Source organism: Kogia breviceps, chromosome 10 (assembly GCF_026419965.1).
Source record: "Kogia breviceps isolate mKogBre1 chromosome 10, mKogBre1 haplotype 1, whole genome shotgun sequence".
NCBI lineage: Eukaryota > Metazoa > Chordata > Mammalia > Artiodactyla > Physeteridae > Kogia > Kogia breviceps.
This window is the reverse complement of record NC_081319.1, coordinates 80,792,237-80,797,900: the sequence shown is the minus strand read 5'-3', so window position 1 is coordinate 80,797,900 and position 5,664 is coordinate 80,792,237.

Sequence of the window (5,664 nt, the reverse complement as noted above, 5' to 3'; positions counted from 1 at the left end):
AATGAGTATACATCAAATCTCATTACTTTGCAAGGAAAACATGGCCTTAATATACCCAGTAATTGTATTCAGATTACAATTCTGTTTTTTTTTTTTTTTCTTCATTTGCCATTGTCTTCAAAGTTTCCTACCTACTCTGTATTGCTTTTTCTGGTTACCATTGAAATGGTGACTCACTGACTATGGTGGAAGAGAAGAGTAGAGCATACAGGTCAATTTTTCTAGGGCCTAATTGCTTTTTCTAGCTAAATATTACAATTTGAGTGGCTCTCAATCCTATTTAATCTATATTGTGAGGGAATATATCTCCTGCCATCATGAATTACCTGGAAAGATCATCACTGATCATGGGATGGCAGAATAAAAAATTTGTCAAGAGAAGGAAGGCAACTTTAAGCTAATTCCAGTAATCCCCTGAAATTACAGGTAAATTGTATGTAAATGGTGCAAGTGTGCAGATGTGGCATTTCCTGAGCAGAAGGACCCCTAGTTCCAGTAGATTCTTAAAGGTGTCCTTGATCCCCTCAAAATACAGAGCAACTAGTCTAGTTTGACCTACTATTTTTTTTTAATAAGAAAACAACACATTAATTGTAGTTACTGAATTAGATGTTCACACTTCTGCGTCTGTTTCATGTTCTAATTTCCTCAAAATATTTCCTCTAAGAAGGAGAAGGTTGCTGTTTATACGTCTTGTGGTTCGCTTAAATTCAGTCAGGGCTTTGTATCCATGGGTTCCAGATCTGCAGATTCAACCAAGTATGGATGGAAAATATTTGAAAAAAATTCCAGAGAGCAAAAGTTAAATTCGCTGCTGTAGGCAACTAGGGACATAGTATTTGCATTGTATTTACAACTATTTACACAGTATTTACATTGTATTAGGTATTATAAGTAATCTGGTGATGATTTAAAGTATATGGGAGGATGTGGGTAGGTTATATGCATCATTTATGAAAAGGGAATTGAGCACCCTTGGATTTGGGGATCTGCGGGGGGTTCTGGAATCAATCCACTGAAGATAACAAGGGATGACTGTATGTGATCTACAAATATATGACCACTTGTCCTTAGAGCCTCTAACCTGTGCAGCCAGAGGAACCCTGGGGGTGGGGGTGAAGCTCCTGTGTAGCGTTTACTGGCTCCGCAGGATGTAATGACCCCAGTAGGAAAAGACTACTGCATCCCATGCACACATTCCATTGGTGTCCATTCGTAGGGAGGCACTAGAATTCAGACTCTGCTTCTTTCCCAGTGTTTGCTGTTTTTGCTAGTCTTTGTGTTTATTGTTTTTTGATTTTATTTTTCTTTTAATTGTAGGCTGTCTCTTTGCCTAGTGTCAGTCTGAGGTGTAAACTTAAGGTCTTCTCAGGTCTTTTCTGAGCCTTTCCCTGGGCATGCATGGTCACTTTCTAATTTTCCCTGCATATGCAGTTGTTTTTGAATCTCCTAGTCTTTAAGGTCTGGTTCTCAAAAGAGAAAAAGGAAGAGAGGAAAAAGAGGGTGCTGGCCCTTTAAATCCCTTGGCAGTCACTGCAGCCAGAGGGGGAAGGGTTGCAACAACTGTGGGAGGTAGAACAACAATGGCACCTACCTCTTTGTCTGTGCCTCTTTGATCAGAAGTAGCAGTCAGCTAGGAGATCCTCCACATTTGGAGGACTGGGTCCTTTCAGTCCACCCTGGCTCCTGGAAACTGCATGCAGCTTGGGGATAGGTAGCTGCTACTGTGCTAAGAGCTGAAATTGATCAAAATTAACTAGCAATTTACTGTCCAAGTCTTCCTCTAGAACTTGCAAACTGGATACATCAGACATTCTTCCAGTGCAACTGTTTAGGTGGAGAGGCTGCTTTCTGGTGTTTCCTACTCTGCCATCTGCTACGAATTCGCTGTTGTAACATTTAAGACCATGGATCTGGCAGCTCTGTAAAGAATGGTTTGGAAACACCTGGGGTAGTCGGTGACTGGAGGCAGGCCTGCATCAGAAGACTCTTACAAAGTCTAAGTGTGACTTACTTAAAGTTTGGACTTGGACAGTAAAGGCAGAGATGTTTAAAGAACATGAAAGTTCTTCAACAGGCCACATAAAACATATTTAAGGAGGCAAAGTTTGGGACTTCCCTGGTGGCACAGTGGTTAAGAATCCACCTGGCAATGCAGGGGACACGAGTTCGAGCCCTGGTCCATGAAGATCCCACATGCCGTGGAGCAACTAAGCCTGTGCACCTCAACCACTGAGCCTGCGCTCTAGAACCCACGAGCCACACTACTGAGCCCACGTACCACAACTACTGAAGCCCGTGCACCTAGAGCCCATGTTCTGCAACAAGAGAAGCCCCTGCAGTGAGAAGCCCCCGTACTGCAACGAGAAGTAGTCCCCGCTCGCCTTAACTAGAGAAAGCCAGCACGCAGCAACGAAGACCCAACACAGCCAAAACCAAATAAATAATAAATATATTTAAAAAAAAAAAAAAAAAAAAAGGAAGCAAAGTTTGGAAGGAAAGAGGAAAATCCAAGGGTACCATCAAAGAAATGAAAAGAAAATGCTTATTCATTGGACAGAAATGAAGCCTTTTGGAGGTTTCATTTAGAAATAAAGGCACTCTGGTGGCAGTGAGAATCAGGATCCAGGCCAAAGTTACCGATGTCTATCTTTTAAGTCATTTTAAATAAAAGGGAAAATTGATTACAGCAAGGAGCAGGACCCTTCTGCAACCTCTGGTGGCAACCATTATGCCTTTTACTTCTTATCTGGAATGTACCCTCCGAAACTTACCAGAACTCCAAGAGCTGGCTCCAGAAGGGGGGATGCTTATTGCTCTAGTCTTAGTTTTTCCTGACTTTTCTTCTACTTTGTCCTGTTTACTGAAGTCAAACCAGTACAAATTTATGGTGCACTTTTCAATTTCTCTAACAATCCTGTAAATTATCATGGATGATAGAAGAAATACAACACACATTTCAGCCACCCTAAGCTTCCCTGCCCCCCCTGGCTCAGAATGGACTCTCAGGGGTTAGCAGTGATCACGTTCTGTCCTTGATATTCAAACAGAGTGGGTATAGGAAAGTTGGTGATGACCTACAGGGCAGGTATTCAGAAAAGATGGATGCAAATTAAGCATCTGCATATTAATATGGAAACTAAATACTAATTCAAATAATTGCCTTAGGGAGTTGGAATTCTTCTTTTACCAAAAACCTTAGTAACAAATAAAAATAAAAGTTTTACTGCTGCTATCCTGAAACTGTCTACCATTTGCTAACATTCCTGGATTTCGCTCTCATGTTGTCCCTGATAATGACTTTAAATGTTTCCTTTCGCCTCCTGACCTGTGGAAATAGCCATTTTACCCAAATACAATGGTCCTGCTTCAGAGATTCCCTAGATTAAAACAGCTGCTCATTTTCTGTTAGTCTACGAAGCTGAGCTGGGCTCTGGGACTCTTGTTAAACATTTCTTGCATCTCCTCTATCTTTGCCTCCATTCTTTTTCCAAGGTCCTGGGTCATCTTCACTGTCATTATTCTTTTTTTTTTTTTTTTTTTTTTTTTTTTTTTTTTGTGGTACGCGGGCCTCTCACTGTTGTGGCCTCTCCCATTGCGGAGCACAGGCTCCAGACGCACAGGCTCAGCGGCCATGGCTCACGGGCCCAGCTGCTCCACGGCATGTGGGATCTTCCCGGACCGGGGCACGAACCCGTGTCCCCTGCATCGGCAGGCGGACTCTCAACCACTGCGCCACCAGGGAAGCCCCACTGTCATTATTCTGAATTCCTTTTCTGGAAGGTTGCCTATCTTCAGTTCATTTAGTTGTTTTTCTGGGGTTTTATCTTGTTCCTTCATCTGGTACATAGCCCTCTGCCTTTTCATCTTGTCTACCTTTCTGTGAATGTGGTTTTCGTTCCACAGGCTGCAGGATTGTAGTTCTTCTTGCTTCTGCTGCCTGCCCTCTGGTGGATGAGGCTATCTAAGAGGCTTGTGCAAGTTTCCCGATGGGAGAGACTGGTGGTGGGTAGAGCTGGCTGTTACTGTGGTGGGCAGAGCTCAGTAAAACTTTAATCTGCTTGTCTGCTGATGGGTGGGGCTGGGTTCCCTTCCTGTTGGTTGTTTGGGCTGAGGCAACCCAACAATGGAGCCTACCCGAGCTCTTTGGTGGGGCTAATGGCGGACTCTGGGAGGGCTCACTCCAGGGTGTACTGCCCAGAACTTATGCTGCCAGTGTCCTTGTCCTCATCGTGAGACACAGCCACCCCACCCTCTGCAGGAGACCCTCCAACACTAGCAGGTAGGTCTGGTTCAGTGTCCTAGGGGGTCACTGCTCCTTACCCTGGGTGCTGATGCTCACACGACTTTGTGTGTGCCCTGCAAGAGTAGAGTCTGTGTTTCCACCAGTCCTGTTGAAGTCCTGCAATCAAATCCCGCTAGCCTTCAAAGTCTGTTGTCTAGGAATTCCTCCTCCCATTGCCAGACCCCTAGGTTTGGAAGCCGGACATGGGGCTCAGGACCTTCACTCCAGTGGGTGGACTAATGTGGTTTAAGTGTTCTCCAGTTTGTGAGTCACCCACCCAGCAGTTATGGGATTTGATTTTATTGTGATTGTGCCCCTCCTACAATCTCATTGTGGCTTCTCCTTTGTCTTTGGATGTGGGGTATCTTTTCTGTTCAGTTCCAGTGTCTTCCTGTCGATTATTGTTCAGCAGTTAGTTGTGATTCTGGTGTTCTCATAAGAGGGAGTGAGAGCATGTCCTACTCCACCATCTTGAACCAGCCTATCTGTGTCTTGTTTTTGTATCCATTCAGCAAGCCTGTGTCTTTTGTGTTAGAGCATTTAATCCATTCACATTTAAGGTAATTATCAATATATATGTTCCAATTACCATTTTCTTAATTATTTTAGGTTTGTTTTTGTAGGTCCTTTTCTTCTCTGCGTTTCCCACTCAGAGAAGTTCCTTTAGTATTTGTTGTAGAGCTGGTTTGGTGGTGCTGAATTCTCTTAGCTTTTGCTTGTCTGTAAAGCTTTTGATCTCTCCATGGAATCTGAATGAGATCCTTGCAGGGTAGGGCAATCTTGGTTGTAGGTTCTTCCCTTTCATTGCTTTAAATATATCGTGCCACTCCCTTCTGGCTTAGAGTTTCTGCTGAGAAGTCAGCTATTAACCTTACGGGAGTTCCCTTGTGTGTTGTCATTTTTCTCTTGTTGCTTTTAATAGTTTTTCTTTGTCTTTAATTTTTGTCAATTTGCTTATTACGGGTCTTGGCATGGTTCACCTTTGGTTTATCCTGCCTGGGACTCTGCGCTTCCTGGACTTGGGTGGCTATTTCCTTTCCCATGTTAGGGAATTTTTCAACTATAATCTCTTCAAATATTTTCTCGGGTCCTTTCTCTCTTTCTTCTCCTCGAGGGACCCTTATAAATGTGAATGTTGGTGCATTTAATGTGGTCCCAGAGGTCTCTTAGACTGTCTTCATTTCTTTTCATTCTTTTTCCTTTATTCTGTTCCATGGCCACTTCTATCTGAATGATTCCCCTCCTTGCACCGCCCCCCACACCATAGTGACTGCCTTGAAGAACTTGAGTTTTATTCCAGGAAGTTTCTCCTCAATGTGAAACTTTTTTTTTTTTTTTTGCTGACTAGTTTGGAGACTACCAATGCCCAGAGTACCCTA